The following is an 18,118-nucleotide window of genomic DNA, read 5'->3' as shown; positions in this document are numbered from 1 at the left end:
AGGTATACTCCTTTGATGTCTATGGTAACACTGGGTTGTTTACAGGTATACTCCTTTGATGTCTATGGTAACACTGGGTTGTTTACAGGTATACTCCTTTGATGTCTATGGTAACACTGGGTTGTTTACAGGTATACTCCTTTGATGTCTATGGTAACACTGGGTTGTTTACAGGTATACTCCTTTGATGTCTATGGTAACACTGGGTTGTTTACAGGTATACTCCTCTGATGTCCATGGTAACACTGGGTTGTTTACAGGTATACTCCTCTGATGTCCATGGTAACACTGGGTTGTTTACAGGTATACTCCTTTGATGTCTATGGTAACACTGGGTTGTTTACAGGTATACTCCTTTGATGTCTATGGTAACACTGGGTTGTTTACAGGTATACTCCTTTGATGTCCATGGTAACACTGGGTTGTTTACAGGTATACTCCTTTGATGTCTATGGTAACACTGGGATGTTTACAGGTATACTCCTTTGATGTCTATGGTAACACTGGGCTGTTTACAGGTATACTCCTCTGATGTCCATGGTAACACTGGGTTGTTTACAGGTATACTCCTTTGATGTCTATGGTAACACTGGGTTGTTTACAGGTATACTCCTTTGATGTCTATGGTAATACTGGGTTGTTTACAGGTATACTCCTCTGATGTCCATGGTAACACTGGGTTGTTTACAGGTATACTCCTCTGATGTTCATGGTAACACTGGGTTGTTTACAGGTATACTCCTTTGATGTCCATGGTAACACTGCTGTTCTTTGCAGAAATCCTACATAGCTCAGTCCTACCTTACTGGACGTTATGATACTGTTGATCTGTCTATGGTTGCACTGTCTACAGTATGCCAAAGCAGGCCTTTGTCTATGGAAAAGGAGTAACACTGATCTGGGAACAGTAAAATTCTGTGCCTGACGCATTAGCACAGAGCAAGGAGAAAGAAGGTCGCACCATGTACCCTGTAGGACGTCAGCCAAGCAACAGCTTAGTGAAGCCTATAGTCTCTATTCTCTCTATTCTCTCTCTCTCTCACACACACACATCTCTGCTGTGAGGTCAGGGTCAATAACCTGACAGGAGGGCCCTATCTGTCTCTCTCTCTTTCTTACACACACACACTACACACACACACACACACACACACACACACACACACACACACACACACACACACACACACACACACACACACACACACACACACACACACACACACACACACACACACACACACACACACACAGCTGTGAGGTCAGGGCCAATAAACCAACAGGAGGGCCAGCACAATCATTTACTCAAATGAAATAATTAGGAGAGGCAGAAATTAGAGGAGAGACTTCGATCCCACTACGTTTGTCTGTCCTCTACCGAGTCAGTGGCAGCGCTTAGACACCCTCACCCTTTCTGTCTCTCTCTCTCTCTCACCCTTTCTGTCTCTCTCTCTCTCACCCTTTCTGTCTCTCTCTCTCTCTCTCTCTCTCTCTCTCATCCTTTCTTTCTCTCTCTCTCTCTCTTTCTCTCCATCTCTCTCTCACCCTTTCTGTCTGTCTGTCTCTCGCCCCCTTTCTGTCCGTCTATCTCTCTCTCCATCTTTCTGTCTCTCTCTCTCCGTCTGTCTCTCTCTCCCCCCGTCTGTCTCTCACCACCCTCTCTCTCTCTCCCTCCCTGTTCTAATACTGCACCACATGACTTCTTTTCAGTACTATAGTTTCATTCAGTGCAGGGCCATGGGGTCCATGGAGGTGTTGAAGACGCCTTTGTCCCCTTCAAAAACGTTCTGATTTCCTGTGTCTTTTGTACAAGTGCCCAAACACACACACACACACACACACACACACACACACACACACACACACACACACACACACACACACACACACACCAGGCAATGGAACATTTCCCTTCAGCAGAAATTACAGGAGTGTTGAGCTGAGGGTGTGAAGAGGTCGAGCGTGGAGCTGGAGGGGCCACTCACATGAACCTACCCAGAATTCCCCTCGCAGGCGTGGGGGGGCGGCCGCTCACCCTGTGCTGGCTCTGTGCCAGCTTGCTAAACGGCCCCAAATTACAGCTTAGGACAAATCTCAGGCTGGACTCCACAAACGGTTTCAGAGAAGGCATATGCCCCACGATCTCCCGTTCACACACACACACACACACACACACACACACACACACACACACACACACACACACACACACACACACAGCCTTGCTCACTGCCCAGTGGATCAGCGACATCGCATGGTTATTATTCAGGCAGCGTGGGAGTGGAGGAAGGGAGGGGTTAAGGCCCGTGGCCAGGTGTGGGTGAGTTTGGCTGGGGCTACGCAGCGGAACCACCCCCCCCCCCCCCCCCCCCCCACTCAGGGCTGGACAAGGGGCAGAGTGATTTTAATTGCCTGTTACTGTGTGTGGTTATTATGCCATTCCACTTTGCAGGCCATAAATAAATAAAGAAATGACGAAGGCCTCAGTTCTGTAGAGCCTGTAAATACGATCGGCTGTTTCCGGCGAGCATCACAGTGGGGAAGGAAGCCCCGCCCTCAACACTCGACCCAGAGGCCACGCTTCTATGGTCCGCACGCACTTTACAGCAGTTAGCAAACGACCTTCTCATTTGACTACAAACACTGAGGTCACACAGTTTGAAGGACGTGATCAGACTGTGTCAGTACAGTGGTCTGACATGGCCAGCACACAACTGAGGCTCCAACATGCATCGCATTACATTCTAATAGATATAATTACAGGCTGGGACCCCAACGAGGGTGTATATGATGGTGTCTGACGGGATCTCATCAGACTATTTGCATTAACATGGAGCCCGCAGAGAGGGGCAATGTAATCAGACAAAGCTCCACCCAGACAGCACCATCAGCTTCCACCATTTCCCCCATCTTCAGCCCATCAACAAATCATCCTGGTTTAAAACGGCCAGTGATTAGGGGACGTCGGCCACATGTTTTTCAGGACGTCTGGACTGGTTTACATTTTTTCATGGGGAACAAGCTGTGTGGTACTGGTGTTAGGTTACACAGACAGACCACAGCATTAAAAACTAGAGCTAACGAAAGAGGCAAAGGAGAGAGAAAAGGGGGAGGGATAAGGAATAAAAGAAAGAGAGAGAGAGAGAGAGAGAGAGAGAGAGAGAGAGAGAGAGAGAGAGAGAGAGAGAGAGAGAGAGAGAGAGAGAGAGCTACTGACCTGGAATCATCTCAAAATATCCATTTTCAAAAATTGATCTAAAATTCAGCCCAAGTAAACACCAAAGCATCTGTTTGAACAGTAATCTGAGAAGGTTTGTAGTCACGTCTTACTTCGCGATACGGACACAACCATGTCGCCTCTCGGGGAACAACTCATTAAAAATGACTTCAGCTGGAATTTTCAAACCTGTAGTCAAGGAGACGAAGTAGAGAGTTCAGTGTACACCACAGGTCTCATTCCAGCACAGATTGGGCAAAACCATGACTCCAGGTCTCCTTCCTCCTCCTCCTCTTCCTCTCCTGTCCTTTGACTGTTACTGAGCAGAAATTCTCTTCTCTGGAGCCAAGAGTCACAGCACTTTTTTTAAAAATCCCATCTCACTCTGGATAACAGTGTCTTCCCCTCGCCGTGGGTACGGTCTTGCCCCGCCCCCTCACCCCGCTCTCAAACTTGGCGAGCGCAAAAGTTCCAGCGAGAGATTAACCGTGCCGGATTAGGTGGGTTAATTAATGGATCTTGGCGGTTCATTGTCTTGCGTCTTCGTGGAGAGAAGCCGCCCAAGAGAGGCACCGCGGCATTAAATCTATTTCATGGCCCTTTCATTGCTGCCGCGATAAAGCCAATATTTAACTTTAGTTTTGTCTCTGTCGCCCTGCTGCTGTTTTTCCTGAGTGCCACCGTCCCTCACAGGCCCAAGGCAACACGCTCGGACAGACGGCAGGACTCCCGGGAGTGCGAGAGGACACATCTGTTCCTGACCTACAGCCGGGCCCCCTCGAGACGGAGCGTCCCGGAGTGAACCGGGGAGGGGAGTCTTGGAGGAGGAAGAGGAGGGTGAGGAAGAGAAGTAGAGCGAGTGGGACGATGCGCTGGGGCTTTTGCGTTTAGCGTTTACCCACCTGCGTGGGCCTAGCGGGTGAGCACCTGTGCACCCCGACCTGACACGCAGACCAGGAGAAGGGCTCCAACGTTCACTATGTACAGAGGGCACTTTTAATGCCATCCTAGGTGTCCTATTCAGAATATCATGAATATTCAGATTCATGAAGTCTTCCTCCAACCCAGAACATTCTGATAGGTCACCCAGGACACCATGATAGCAATCCACACAACATCTATTCCCCTAGCCTCCGCCACACGATATCCCTCCCCTTTAACCCAGACACCCACCACCAGCAGCGGGGCCCATAGGACAAACAGACACATGGGCCCTGCTTCAATAGGCACCCACTGCTTCAATAGGCACCCAGCCCACTGCTGAGTATAAAAATGGGAAAGGAAAGAAAAAAGTGGTAAAATGGAAAGAAAAAAAAAACATAAAATAAAATCCCAGGAAATAAGAAGTGTGTGAGGTGAGGAGGTGGCCATTTCTATCTTTTCATCTGTGGATCGACAAGTGAGACATTGTTGGGCTGTTTGAGCGTGAGCTGGCGGCTTTTGTTATTTCCAGAAAGGCTCCGTGGAGTGCCGTCAAAGCCCTGAATCAGAGCAGGCCACCCCTAAACCCAGGGGGCTCCCAGACAGTGTGGGGAGAACTCATCTTCTCACACACACACACACACACACACACACACACACACACACACACACACACACACACACACACACACACACACACACACACACCTCACCATATGTACACAAAATGCCAACCAAACAAGAACACGTAAAAGCAAGAACTAGGCTGAAAAATTGTTGGGCTTGCCAGGATCCTGGGTGTGTGTGTGTGTGTTTCACAGGTGAACAGTCTGAGTCAAGATGAACTCCCCTGGTACACTGATCCAATCCCACCAGAACCTGAGTTTTGATTCAGGCAAGAAAGTCATTTTGAAACGCAGATAAGAGCGGCCCTACAGGCAGACTTAGCACTGGTTAGCGCACGAATGCATCTGCCATTAGACACAACCACGAAGCGGTAGACCAGAACAGAGGCACAAAGACAGGCGCCAAGAAAATCTCTTTATTTACAACTCTTCTTTTGCCCAAAATTTAAAGCACAACATTCTAGGAAATTGCAGATTTCTAAGTGCACATCCTGCTATCCAGGCAGTGGCACTTGTATTCTTGCCTCTCTGTCATCTCCGTCATCTACTCATCATTCCATCATCTCCATGACTACTCATCATTCCACCATCTCCATGACTACTCATCATTCCATCATCTCCAACACTACTCATCATTCCATCATCTCCGTGACGACTCATCATTCCATCATCTCCAACACTACTCATCATTCCATCATCTTCAACACTACTCATCATTCCATCATCTCCATGACTACTCATCATTCCATCATCTCCAACACTACTCATCATTCCATCATCTCCAACACTACTCATCATTCCATCATCTCCATGACTACTCATCATTCCATCATCTCCAACACTACTCATCATTCCATCATCTCCGTGACGACTCATCATTCCATCATCTCCAACACTACTCATCATTCCATCATCTCCAACACTACTCATCATTCCATCATCTCCATGACTACTCATCATTCCATCATCTCCAACACTACTCATCATTCCATCATCTCCAACACTACTCATCATTCCATCATGTCCGTGACCGCTCGTCATTCCGCAGGTGGAGAACATAACTGTCTCCCTTGCCCAGTATGATGTTGTGAGGTGCCCAACCCCCCCCTCACCCCCCAAAAAACCCTCCCACAGCCAATGAGGCAAGACTGAAGCGCATTACCACACACTTACACGCGTCACTACCTCCTCCCTCCTCCTGACGCCCCGCCGCACGTTATAAGGCTACTGGGCTGCTCTGATGTATGGCCCCGGCCAGAGACGGCTGCTCATTACCGTTCTGCTGGCCGTGCTTTATGGAGGTGACCACCCCCTTCTCCACACACCTCCACCCCCGGCCCCACCCTGCCCCCGCCGGGGCGCTCGCAACCTCTCCGGGAGCCATATTCGCACGTATCATAAAACATAAAAACTTTGCAGCTCCTCGCGCAGCACACGGGTCTGGCTGTGTGGAGAAAGCACAATGATGTCCTCTAAAGATAAATCACACCTCGCACCGGCACCAGCCAGCAGCCGTGCAACAGCGAGTCCGACCTGCGGCTAATGGCCATCAAGGTTATAGCTTCCCTGGTTTTCTCTGCGTTCTCTCCCTCGCTCACTTTCTCTTTATTTTCTCTCTCGCTCTTCTGGCTCAGGCTGTCAGCTGGGGCAACTGTTCCTCAAAAACACAGATTATTAGAATTGAGCTGCGCAAGTCATTTATGGGCCCCTGAGCAAGTGATCTGCCTGCCAGTGAGAAACTAACACTTTAGCTGGTGCTAACAGATTTAGCTGGTTTTCTCATGATGGGCAGTGAAAGGTAACATTTTACTCACAAACAAAATGTAAGGTATTACCATAGCAATCATAATAATAGTATTATTTATCAAACATTTTCCAGTGTCAATACAGAGCAGGTCCACTGGTTAGCCAGTATCCTTGGGGTGGGGTGCCAGTTGTCAAAGAGTCATCAAGAGCAGCCAATCAGGGCGCTGGAAGAGGCTCCACAGGCTTCTCACCATGCCTATCTCGTTAGCCTGAAATGCCACTACTAATTAGCTGGGTCACTCGTTTGCAGCCAAGAAACAACTCCTAGTTTGACATTCATTTTAACAGCCTCCTCCAAACAGCTGATAAATGCCTGTGGATTTATAAATTAAAAAAGAAAACACAAACACAGGTGTACAGACACACACACACACACACCCACACACACACACACACACACACACACACACACACACACACACACACACACACACACACACACCTAGAAATGAGCACCATGACATGAGAACAGAGAAAAGATGTAAGTGAGAGTTTGGTTAGTATACTCGAGAATGAGATGAGAATCAACCCCATCCAGTGCTGTACTGCATGTACAACGGGTCAAGGCGATGTGTGTGTGTGTGTGTGTGTGTGTGTGTGTGTGTCTCCTGCTGCTGTTAAAGCTTGTTTTATGGCCCACAATTACATCTTTATAGCCATTCAATACAAGGAGAAAGTGCTCTCATAACACAGCGAAAGAAATACACATGTGCTCACATACTCGGAACAGAGTCAGAGAGAAAGGGAGGGAGAGAGAAGAGAGAGAAATGGGGAGGGGGAGAGGGGGCGCAGGAGAAGAGAGGGTGTGTGAGTGTGTGATCTGAGGAGTTAGCTAAGTACAGGGAGAGAGGGAATAAAGGGTGTTCTGAGTGGACTTGTCTCCTTGCATTACTAGGCAGTAGCAAAGTCTAAAGACGGCTACCATAAAAATCAAGTTATTATCCTTGTTACCATGTCTGTGTAGTTACTCTGTATATGCTAGAAGACAAACCATGAGTGAACAAAACAAGAAATTCAGACAACCAGGATTTCATGTCACAAACCCAAAGAACCAATCCCAGCAGCTTGGGGAGGGGCTTTCCACATCATTAGCATAATGCTACGGTGAAATGGAGTCAGGATCCAGGTGAAGCCATCGCTGCCTTCAAAATGAAGTCGATGACAGGTTTTGCTTGCAAAGTTGCAAAAAGGATAAAATGTGAATCCTTACCAGTCGAGGTTCCAAAAAACCTCCAGTGAAAGCAGCAGGCCTTTTATACAGGACGGTGTTGAGATGGGAGTTTTTATTTTGCCCATAAACGTGTCCTCAAGCCTGTATGCTCCGCCCACATCTGCTGGGGACACAGTGAGCCAACATAGTGGTCAACTGGTCTGGTTGGTTTTTCTTGCGTTTCACATGTTACATTTCCATTGTGCTGAAGAACGTCCTACAGCACTGGCCTGCCAAGTGACACGACAATCCACGTTAAAGCCAGTTTATTCAGTTTGGGGTTATTGAGAGGTACAGCAAAAGTTCCTCAAAAGTCTGAATCACATGAAACCTTCACGTGACTCAATTAACAAAAGTTTGCAGACCGTGGTCAAAAGCTGCTGGCATGGTGTTAAAGAACATATGGAACAAAGGGTCGTGGGTTCGATTCCCAGACCTGAGGCCATGACTGAGGTGCCCCTGAGCAAGACCCTTAACCCTCAATTGCTCACTTGTATAAAAAAGAGATAAAAATGTAAGTCGCTCTGGATAAGGGCGTCTGCCAAATGCCATAAAATGTAAATGTAAATATGGTATGGAGGTACATTAATAAAATATATGGTATGGTTAGTAAAACGATACTAGACTCCAGAGACCGTCTCTGGTATTCGAAACGTTTCTTCCTAACAGCACATAACTTGTCAGAGCTGGTGACTGGGACTAAGATAGTCATTAGCAACATATTATATTTTGTAATTGTCAAGATGAAGGCGTGTCACCTGTTAGCGTTACATTTCTGTTGTCGTACGGAGCGACACATAAAATACAGGAAAAAGAGGCGGGGCTTATTTGCATATTCATAGATCTGTGCGAAGGTGAAGGAGCAGAGTTGTATCTCTGCCTCTTTTGGAGAATTTAGGGATTTTACATTAAAATAACCTCTAAATATATAATTGTAATTCTGGTAGACAAAGATGTGTTTTTATGGGTGTGGTGGATGACGGATGTGTTTAAGCTGTGAGGGGAGCGTGTAGGAGCTGTGAGCGGAGCGCTGTAGGAGCTCCGTGCTATGCTGGGGTTTCTGTTCTCCAGGCCGCTGCTCCTGCTGCGAAAGCACATGCAGCATCTCCCCAAGGCCGCTCGCCCCCCACGTTTAATAAAACTACTGCAGGAACATACTCAAGATGTTCAGGAGGGTCTTAAATCTTTATTCACACGCCGTGTCGGTTATCAGTACCTCCACATACTTCAGTCTATGTCTCGTCCTCGCCCCCCCCCCCCACCCCCCCCCAACCACACACTCACACACACACACACACACACACACACACACACACACACACACACACACACACCTCTGCATCCTCTTGCTCCTTTTCCTTCACACCTTCCTGCTGTCCCAGAGAGTCCCTACCAAGAGCTAATCTGTGGGGGATGCAAGATAGGCCTAACAAGGCAAGCTTCTACAAGCCTGCACACAGGGTGGATCACACACACACACACACACACACACACACACATACCACTGCAGGGGCCTGGATACTCATAAAACCTGTAAGAAGCTCACAGCCAAATGTGTGATAGTTGTGAGGATGAAGAGAGATGGAGGGACAAGGAGAATGATGGAGAGATGGGGAGAGCTGGAGAAAGATGAGGAGAGATGTAAAGATGGAGTGGTGAGGAGAGATGGCGGGACGAAAGGGAAAGTGCTCACCGCAGGGAAGCTGTTTGCAGCGGCCCAGAACATAAACCAGCACTGCAACAATCACAGACTCAGGAACACGTCCACGGGGCACAGCACGCATGGCCTGGTCCATACATACTGCCATTTGTGTGTGTGTGTGTGTGGTTGTGTGCGTGTGTGTCTTTCATGCATGTGCATGGAGTATTTTTATACACCCAATCACAATGTTTTCGGTGAGTGACCTTGAGGGTGTTCAGCACATGTGTGTCTGAGGGCACAATGTGTGCGCACACATCAGAGGGGCCACGCGGGTGGGGGAGGGGCCACGCGGGTGGGGGAGGGGCCACGCGGGTGGGGGAGGGGCCACGCGGGCAGGCTGCGGGAGACCGTGGCAGTGCGTTTGCGGGACGAGGCGCCAGGGCCCGGTGCTGGGGCGTCCTCCAGATGGCCCATTTCCATAATGACAGCACAGCTCTCCACACCGGCCAAATAAGACCGGCTCCAAACGTATGCTCCTAGCTCCTGTGATGGAGGAGACACTGAAGCAGCCCAGTAAGGCATTGTGTGTGTGTGTGTGTGTGTGTGTGTGTGTGTGTGTGTGTGTGTGTGTAATCATGGTTATGACCTCTGTGTCACAGTAAAATGAGTCTCACAGAGCAAAGCACGTCTTCACACACCTCACCTTTAACCTGAGTACTGCTCCTCACCCTGTTTACTGTCAGCACCGGATGACACAGGGAAGGAGAGAGAGAGAGAAAGAGAGAGAGAGAGAGAGAGAGAGAAAGAGAGAGAGGGGTAAAAAAGTATATGTAGACAGAAGTGAGTGAGGGAGAGAGAACGTAGAGAGGAGAGCGATGGAAAAAAGCAGGAAAACGGAAAGAGAAGTGAGACATAAGGTCAGTGAGACAGAGGGAGAGAGGTGAGACAGAGGGAGAGAGGTGAGACGGGGAGAGAGGTGAGACGGAGGGAGAGAAGTGAGACATAAGGTCAGTGAGACAGAGGGAGAGAGGTGAGACGGAGGGAGAGAGGTGAGACGGGGAGAGAGGTGAGACAGAGGAAGAGAGGTGAGACGGGGAGAGAGGTGAGACAGAGGGAGAGAGGTGAAACAGAGGGAGAGAGGTGAGACAGAGGGAGAGAGGTGAGACAGAGGGAGAGAGGTGAGACGGGGGGAGAGGTGAGACGGAGGGAGAGAGGTGAGACAGGGAGAGAGGTGAGACAGAGGGAGAGAGGTGAGACAGAGGGAGAGAGGTGAGACGGGGGGAGAGAGGTGAGACAGAGGGAGAGAGGTGAGACAGAGGGAGAGAGGTGAGACGGGGAGAGAGGTGAGACAGAGGGAGAGAGGTGAGACAGAGGGAGAGAGGTGAGACAGAGGGAGAGAGGTGAGACGGGGAGAGAGAGGTGAGACGGAGGGAGAGAAGTGAGACATAAGGTCAGTGAGACAGAGGGAGAGAGGTGAGACGGGGGGAGAGAGGTGAGACGGAGGGAGAGAGGTGAGACGGGGAGAGAGGTGAGACAGAGGAAGAGAGGTGAGACGGGGAGAGAGGTGAGACAGAGGGAGAGAGGTGAAACAGAGGGAGAGAGGTGAAACAGAGGGAGAGAGGTGAGACAGAGGGAGAGAGGTGAGACAGAGGGAGAGAGGTGAGATGGGGGGAGAGGTGAGACGGAGGGAGAGAGGTGAGACGGGGAGAGAGGTGAGACAGAGGAAGAGAGGTGAGACAGAGGGAGAGAGGTGAGACGGGGGGGAGAGAGGTGAGAGAGAGGGAGAGAGGTGAGACAGAGGGAGAGAGGTGAGACGGGGAGAGAGGTGAGACAGAGGGAGAGAGGTGAGACAGAGGGAGAGAGGTGAGACAGAGGGAGAGAGGTGAGACGGAGGGAGAGAAGTGAGACATAAGGTCAGTGAGACAGAGGGAGAGAGGTGAGACGGGGGGAGAGAGGTGAGACGGAGGGAGAGAGGTGAGACGGGGAGAGAGGTGAGACAGAGGAAGAGAGGTGAGACGGGGAGAGAGGTGAGAGAGGGAGAGAGGTGAAACAGAGGGAGAGAGGTGAGACAGAGGGAGAGAGGTGAGACAGAGGGAGAGAGGTGAGACGGGGGGAGAGGTGAGACGGAGGGAGAGGTGAGACGGAGGGAGAGAGGTGAGACGGGGAGAGAGGTGAGACAGAGGAAGAGAGGTGAGACGGGGAGAGGTGAGACAGAGGGAGAGAGGTGAAACAGAGGGAGAGAGGTGAGACAGAGGGAGAGAGGTGAGACAGAGGGAGAGAGGTGAGACGGGGAGAGAGGTGAGATGGGGAGAGAGGTGAGACAGGGGGAGAGAGGTGAGACAGAGGGAGAGAGGTGAGACGGGGAGAGAGGTGAGATGGGGAGAGAGGTGAGACAGAGGAAGAGAGGTGAGATGGGGAGAGAGGTGAGACAGAGGGAGAGAGGTGAAACAGAGGGAGAGAGGTGAGACAGAGGGAGAGAGGTGAGACAGAGGGAGAGAGGTGAGACGGGGAGAGAGGTGAGATGGGGAGAGAGGTGAGACAGAGGAAGAGAGGTGAGACGGGGAGAGAGGTGAGACAGAGGGAGAGAGGTGAAACAGAGGGAGAGAGGTGAGACAGAGGGAGAGAGGTGAGACAGAGGGAGAGAGGTGAGACGGGGAGAGAGGTGAGACGGGGAGAGAGGTGAGACAGGGGGAGAGAGGTGAGACAGAGGGAGAGAGGTGAGACAGAGGGAGAGAGGTGAAACAGAGGGAGAGAGGTGAGACGGGGAGAGAGGTGAGACAGAGGAAGAGAGGTGAGACAGAGGGAGAGAGGTGAGACGGGGGAGAGCAGCGAGACCCCAGGGGGGGAGGTGAGACAGAGGGAGAGAGAGATGAGGAGAGCAGCGAAACAGAGGGAGAGAGGTGATACGGAGGAGAGAGGTGAGACAGAAGGAGAATAGCGAGACGGGGGAGAAAGGTGAGACAGGGGGACAGCAGTGAGACAGAAGGGCAGCAGTGAGGGGCAGGGAGAGAGAGAGGTGTGGAGATTTAGTGGTGAGAGAGCGTCAGACCTCATCTAATAAAGATGACGCAGTGTGAGCAGGGCGGCCCCACCACCCGGGCCAGAGGGATCAGGCAGCTAGCTTCACCATGCAGGAGCAGGTGTTGGACACACAGCTCTCACCCCGTCATTAGGGATTAGGGAACAGGTCCAGAGCAGAAGTGTGTGGCCCCTCACCACCACGGTAAAACAGTGCGATCAGGATTAGTCATTTGTATGGAAATGGGGAGGTGTGTGTGCGCTGTGTGTCTTTCTCATGTAGGGGATTGTGGATCCTGTAGTTTCATTATCACAGTGATCCTGTACGCTCCTCAAACCTACACAAAAAAGTCACTGCGGAAATTATATTAGAAGATTGGAAAGGGCACAAATTGCAATTACTACAAAGTACACAATCTCTAACACACGAACTCACATGCGCATGTACACACACACACACACACACTTCCATGTGCACACGCGCGCACCCACGACCTTCCAGAGACAGCACAGGAGCCATTTAACAGTTTCATTCTGAGGAAGCTGAGAAGTTAAAGTATATGGGTGGTCTGTGAAATGGAGTGCTTTGCCCTCATTGACAGGGAACAGAAGGAGCCCCACACACACACACACACACACACACACACACACACACACACGGCCAGGCCCACGCCTCTCGATTATCCCCGTTGGACTAGGCTTACAGCAGAAGCCTGGAAACAAAATGAGCTCCACTCCTTTGACCAGAGTCAATCTTTAACCTCCCCCAGCAGGCCAGATTAGCCCTAATCCTCGGAGCTGGAGCCGACGCTCACCTTCGTCTCTCAACAGCAAGGTCACAGACAGCAACACACACACACATGCGCACACACACAAACACACACGAGACGGGTCTTATTGGGACAAAGCCAGTGAGGATTAGCCCTCGGAGAAAAGGCCCACTGTCACGGACACTCAGGCAACCCACTCACACCGAGTGAACTAAACACGGCCCCTCAGGCTGGCCATCACACCACTCAATACATACAAACATGTACATATTAAGTAGACCCATTATGAAATGTGTTTGTGAGAGAAAGAGAGAGAGAGAGAGAGAGATATGTAACTGTGTAAAGAAAAACAATGGAGATATCCACAGAGACACTGTCATGTTTCCAAACTAATCTGAAGCAACCAGATCGAGAGAGCCATGCAGCCTAATGGAGACATAACAGGCATTTCTAGCGGCTGACAGGCATGGGGGGGGGGGGGGGGGGGGGGGGGGGGGGGGCGACGACGACTGGAGCTGCGTTTCTGTCCACCAACACCACACCTCCTCTACGCCAACGTCCAACAGAAGTGGTCAGGAAAGACAGAGCAGCTGCGTGAATATTAGTGGGCGTGGGTGAGGGTGGGCGGGGTAGGAGGGGCCAGGACTGGCGACTCCTCCCATTCTTCTGAGGAGCCTGTTGGTATGCCGGCCAAGTGCCTGTCGCCCCCATAAATCATTACGGCAGAACGTGGGAAGGTAAGACCAGTATCAATCAAGATACCTCACAGGCATCCTTCACACACACACACACACACACACACACACACACACACACACACACACACACACACACACACACACACACACACACACACACACACACACACGGGTACACGCGCATGATCGAGAAAATCCATTACAGAGATCTGAGCTGCTGTCAGACGTTTCCCATTCGAGCTTATCAGCTGTGCCACTGATGTCCTGAGCAGTAAATGGACATGTGTAGAAAAGGCTTAAATAAAACAAGAAATCAACAGGCAGGCTAGTGGGGGCAGTACGGGGGCAGTACGGGGCAGTACGGGGCAGTACGGGGGCAGTACGGGGGCAGTACGGGGCAGTACGGGGCAGTACGGGGCAGTACGGGGGCAGTACGGGGCAGTACGGGGGCAGTACCGGGCAGTACGGGGGCAGTACGGGGGCAGTACGGGGGCAGTACGGGGCAGTACGGGGGCAGTACGGGGCAGTACGGGGCAGTACGGGGGCAGTACGGGGCAGTACGGGGCAGTACGGGGCAGTACGGGGGCAGTACGGGGGCAGTACGGGGCAGTACGGGGGCAGTACGGGGCAGTACGGGGCAGTACGGGGGCAGTACGGGGCAGTGTAACTTGGGGGGTGGTATATAAAATACATGCAAATATTTACACATGGCCAGTTTTACTCTACCACATGCCTGTATCACCACTGAGAACATGTGACTGTGTCTCCGGGGGTGTGAGAGAGAAAGACAAACGTAATGGCATCCGCTGACATTAGTGTAATGTGTTGACCACTCAGTAACTTACCGGGGAACTGGTAGGTGTAGCTGGGGGTGAATCCCGTGTACCCTCTGCCATAGGTCGCCACTATGTTTGGATAACCTGACACACACAGGACACGGCAAAGAGAGCTTTAGGTTAAAATGGTTCTCCAGAGGAAATGTAACACACACACACACACACACACACACACACACCCACACACACATACACACACGCACGAATACACACACGGATGTACACACACACCACACACACACACACACACGAATACACACACGCATGTACACACACATACACACACACACACACACACACGCATGTACACACACACACACACACACACACGCTGCGCGCTGCGCGCACGCACGCACGCACGCACACAGACAAATACACACATGCATGCACACGCACGCACACATGCCGTCCCTGATCGATCACATTCTATTCTAGGACAGCTAATCTGAGCTGGGGGAGACTGGGGGGGTATACAGAGTTGGGGGTATGTACAGATGGAGAAGGAGGGAGGGAGATAGAGATTGAGAAAGAAAGACAGAAAGAGAGAAAGATTGAGAAAGAAAGCAAGAGAGATGGAGAGAGATAGAGAGAAAGGGAAAGAGAGAGTTAGAGAGAGCCCTTGGTTATCTGGCTCAGACAAGTTCCACCATCATGAGGTGCAGCAGGTCCAAATGAGAATGAATATTACAGCAGTATGGTTGTAAGTGAATGCGGCGAGCTTAAATCAGAATGTGTCAGGGGGGAATTTCACTGCCATCTGCTCTCTCTCCCCAGTGCCACCCAGAGATGCTGTGCTGTTTTTGTTGACACTCCGGCAAATAAGTTATTCTTGGCCTGTTATTTTATTGTTATTTTTTATTTACACGCTTTATTGAATTTGTGTTGTCCGGGGGGTGGGGGTGGGGGGGGGGGGGCAAATAAGCCAAGCATTGAGTGAACAAGAGGGAAGAGAGCTAAATAAAACCTGCCAGACAGGCCCATAAAAAACCGGGCGACGCTTGATAAACCCCTGCACGTTCAAATACAGTGTGAATATGCACAGTGGCAGGCGTTCATATCCTCAGACATGCTGACTCCTGGGTTCCAACGGAGTCTGGGATAATAAATAATAGTGAATAAATCGTTCACGGAGCCGCTTAAAGCACAGGAGACTCGCCGTGACTGGCCTGGAGAGTTGTGAGAAATTCAGAGCCACGAGCCAATTAGCGTCCCTCAGGCCCCACCGCCCCTCAGGCTAAGTTAAGTGACATTTTGGCTGAGGGGATGGGTGGGGCTGCCACTCGAGGGGCGGGGTTGACACAGGAGAGGAGGGGCCATTATGCAGATGACCACTAATGCTAATTGGCCTCGGCAGGGTCGGGGGAGGGTTCCCTGGCTACCCGCCAGTCAGGCCGAAGCCTTACGCTCCACAGATTGCCCTTTCGGGAGCCGCACCGCCGCTAATCAAAGCTCCGGTGTGGGCATTAGAGAGCAGGAGAGTGCTCTCAGGTCAGCGGGGAGGAGCTCGGGCGAAGGTAAAGGGCAGGCGAGTCAGCCCTCGGCCTCGCTGTGACTCGTCCAATCTTGCCGCCATGGAGCTGAGCCGACATGTTAGTCTGGGTAATGAATATCAAACCTCAGTTTGTTGCCCATGACAAAGTTCAATTTAATTCAAGTAGGCCAGGGGAAACTACTCAGTGGGAGGCATATAGGGAAAGAGGGACAGAGAGAGAGCGAGAGAGAGAGAGAGAGAGAGAGAGAGAGAGAGAGAGAGAGAGAGAGCGAGAGAGAGAGAGGAAGTGAACTGGACAGCTTGAGGAGCAAAGGCTGAAAGGGTGTTCTAAACAGGCCACCAGAGCCAATGGCCCCCTTGGCCTGGTGCATGCTGGGTAGGCGAAGCGCGTCACTTCCTGCGAGCGGCCAGCTCCTGTCGGGACCTCCTCTCTGCGTTATTAATATGCATGCTAATGCACCCATTTATGGCTCAACAGTTCTGATTCACTCGAAAATCAATTATCCATCTGGTACACCCATACCTCGCACCGGGCCAAATGTGTATTCATTTCAGCAAACATGCATGCGGCACGGCACACTAAAGATAAATGGCTCGATTAGGAGTGGTAAACAAAGGAAGTATGGAAGGAGTTTTAATGAGATGTGGCGTTGGGAGGAAAGCTTACACTTCCTTAAATAATGAGTCCCCTCCCCCTCAAATGCAAATTATACTCAAAGTTATGTCGCGCTGTCCTGCGTTTTCCAATTTCATTTAGATAAGAGCGAGCGTGGATAAGTCTGGAGTTAATATTTTCACGATGAGCGATTCACAGACGCTCACACTCGCTCTCTCGCACGCTCTTTCTCCCTTACAGACGAGCGTTGATCCATGAGAATTTCTGAAAAGTTCACTGGGCTTGTTAAAAGTTCAAAAAAAAAAAAAAAAAAACCCAAAAGAAGTCCAACGTGACCGGACTGTGGGGGTGGAGCTGGCGAGAGGCCACACCCCTAACCCCCTCTCCACCTTCTCCTCCTCACCCATCCATTTACATACAGTCTCCTCATCCATTTACATCCAGGCGGTGGTGCTATCCCTAAAATTAATCCAGCCCTGCTCATTTCAGGGTCATCTGCTCTGCATGCGAGCGCTTGGTGAGAACGTGTGTGTGTGTGTGTGTGTGTGTGTGTGTGTGTGTGTGTGTGTGTCAGAGATGAGGTGATGAAGCGAAGGCCTCCGTCACTGTGGTGGAGGCGTGAGACGCTCCCCAGCTGTCATTAGTCAGAGCAGAGGTCAGAGGTCAGGCAGATGGATTGGCGAAACCCCTAATAGAACATTACCCAAATTTTCCCCTTCATTTGCGGGGGGTAATACGGAGCGCGCTCTATGGGGCGAGGGGCCAGAGATGGGCGGGCGGCCCCATACGCCTCGCTGGGCTCATTTCCATACTGGACGACCTCGAGCGTAGAGCCACCAATCGGAACTGACTTCACGCCTCAGGCAGCCAATCAACAACTTGCACCCTCACACTCGTATCTAAGGCCCATCAGTGCTGGGGCAGCGGCCACTTTCCCGATTGGTCCAGTTTGGTAAGAACTATTTAAGAACCATTCGGAGAGCAGAGGGGAAGGATAACCTGACCTAGAGCACCAATCAGCACTGAGCACAGGGGTGCTGAGCCACTCTGGTCTCCTGCTCCAGGGACCGACATCCTGCTATAGTGAAAACCTGCAGATTCCTTCACATCTCCAGCGCTCTGCTGCTACTGCGGGGGAGTGATGGGCCTGAACAGGCCGTCACATCTCCAGAAGTTCCCCACCACTCTTCACAAGGACTTCACACTGATCCATGTCCACACAGATCAGAAACTCCCAGGTTCAGTCCTGGAGGCTCCAGACTCCAG

At 50.9% G+C, this 18,118-nt stretch overlaps 1 protein-coding gene across 3 annotated transcripts in view; it reads right to left on the bottom strand.

Moving 5' to 3' along the window:
* Positions 1-14,890, bottom strand: part of LOC143487531 (RNA-binding protein Musashi homolog 2-like) — a 36,093-nt gene extending 21,203 nt beyond the window's left edge. For all 3 annotated transcript variants that reach the window (XR_013124287.1, XM_076986500.1, XM_076986499.1), the window contains exon 1: positions 14,754-14,890. The gene's annotated coding sequence lies outside the window, so the exon portion shown is untranslated. The remainder of the gene's footprint in view (positions 1-14,753) is intronic.
* Positions 14,891-18,118: the final 3,228 nt, after the last annotated feature.

This window comes from Brachyhypopomus gauderio, unplaced genomic scaffold (genome assembly GCF_052324685.1).
Source record: "Brachyhypopomus gauderio isolate BG-103 unplaced genomic scaffold, BGAUD_0.2 sc47, whole genome shotgun sequence".
NCBI classification, from domain to species: domain Eukaryota; kingdom Metazoa; phylum Chordata; class Actinopteri; order Gymnotiformes; family Hypopomidae; genus Brachyhypopomus; species Brachyhypopomus gauderio.
This window is presented reverse-complemented; position numbering and strand designations above follow the sequence as displayed.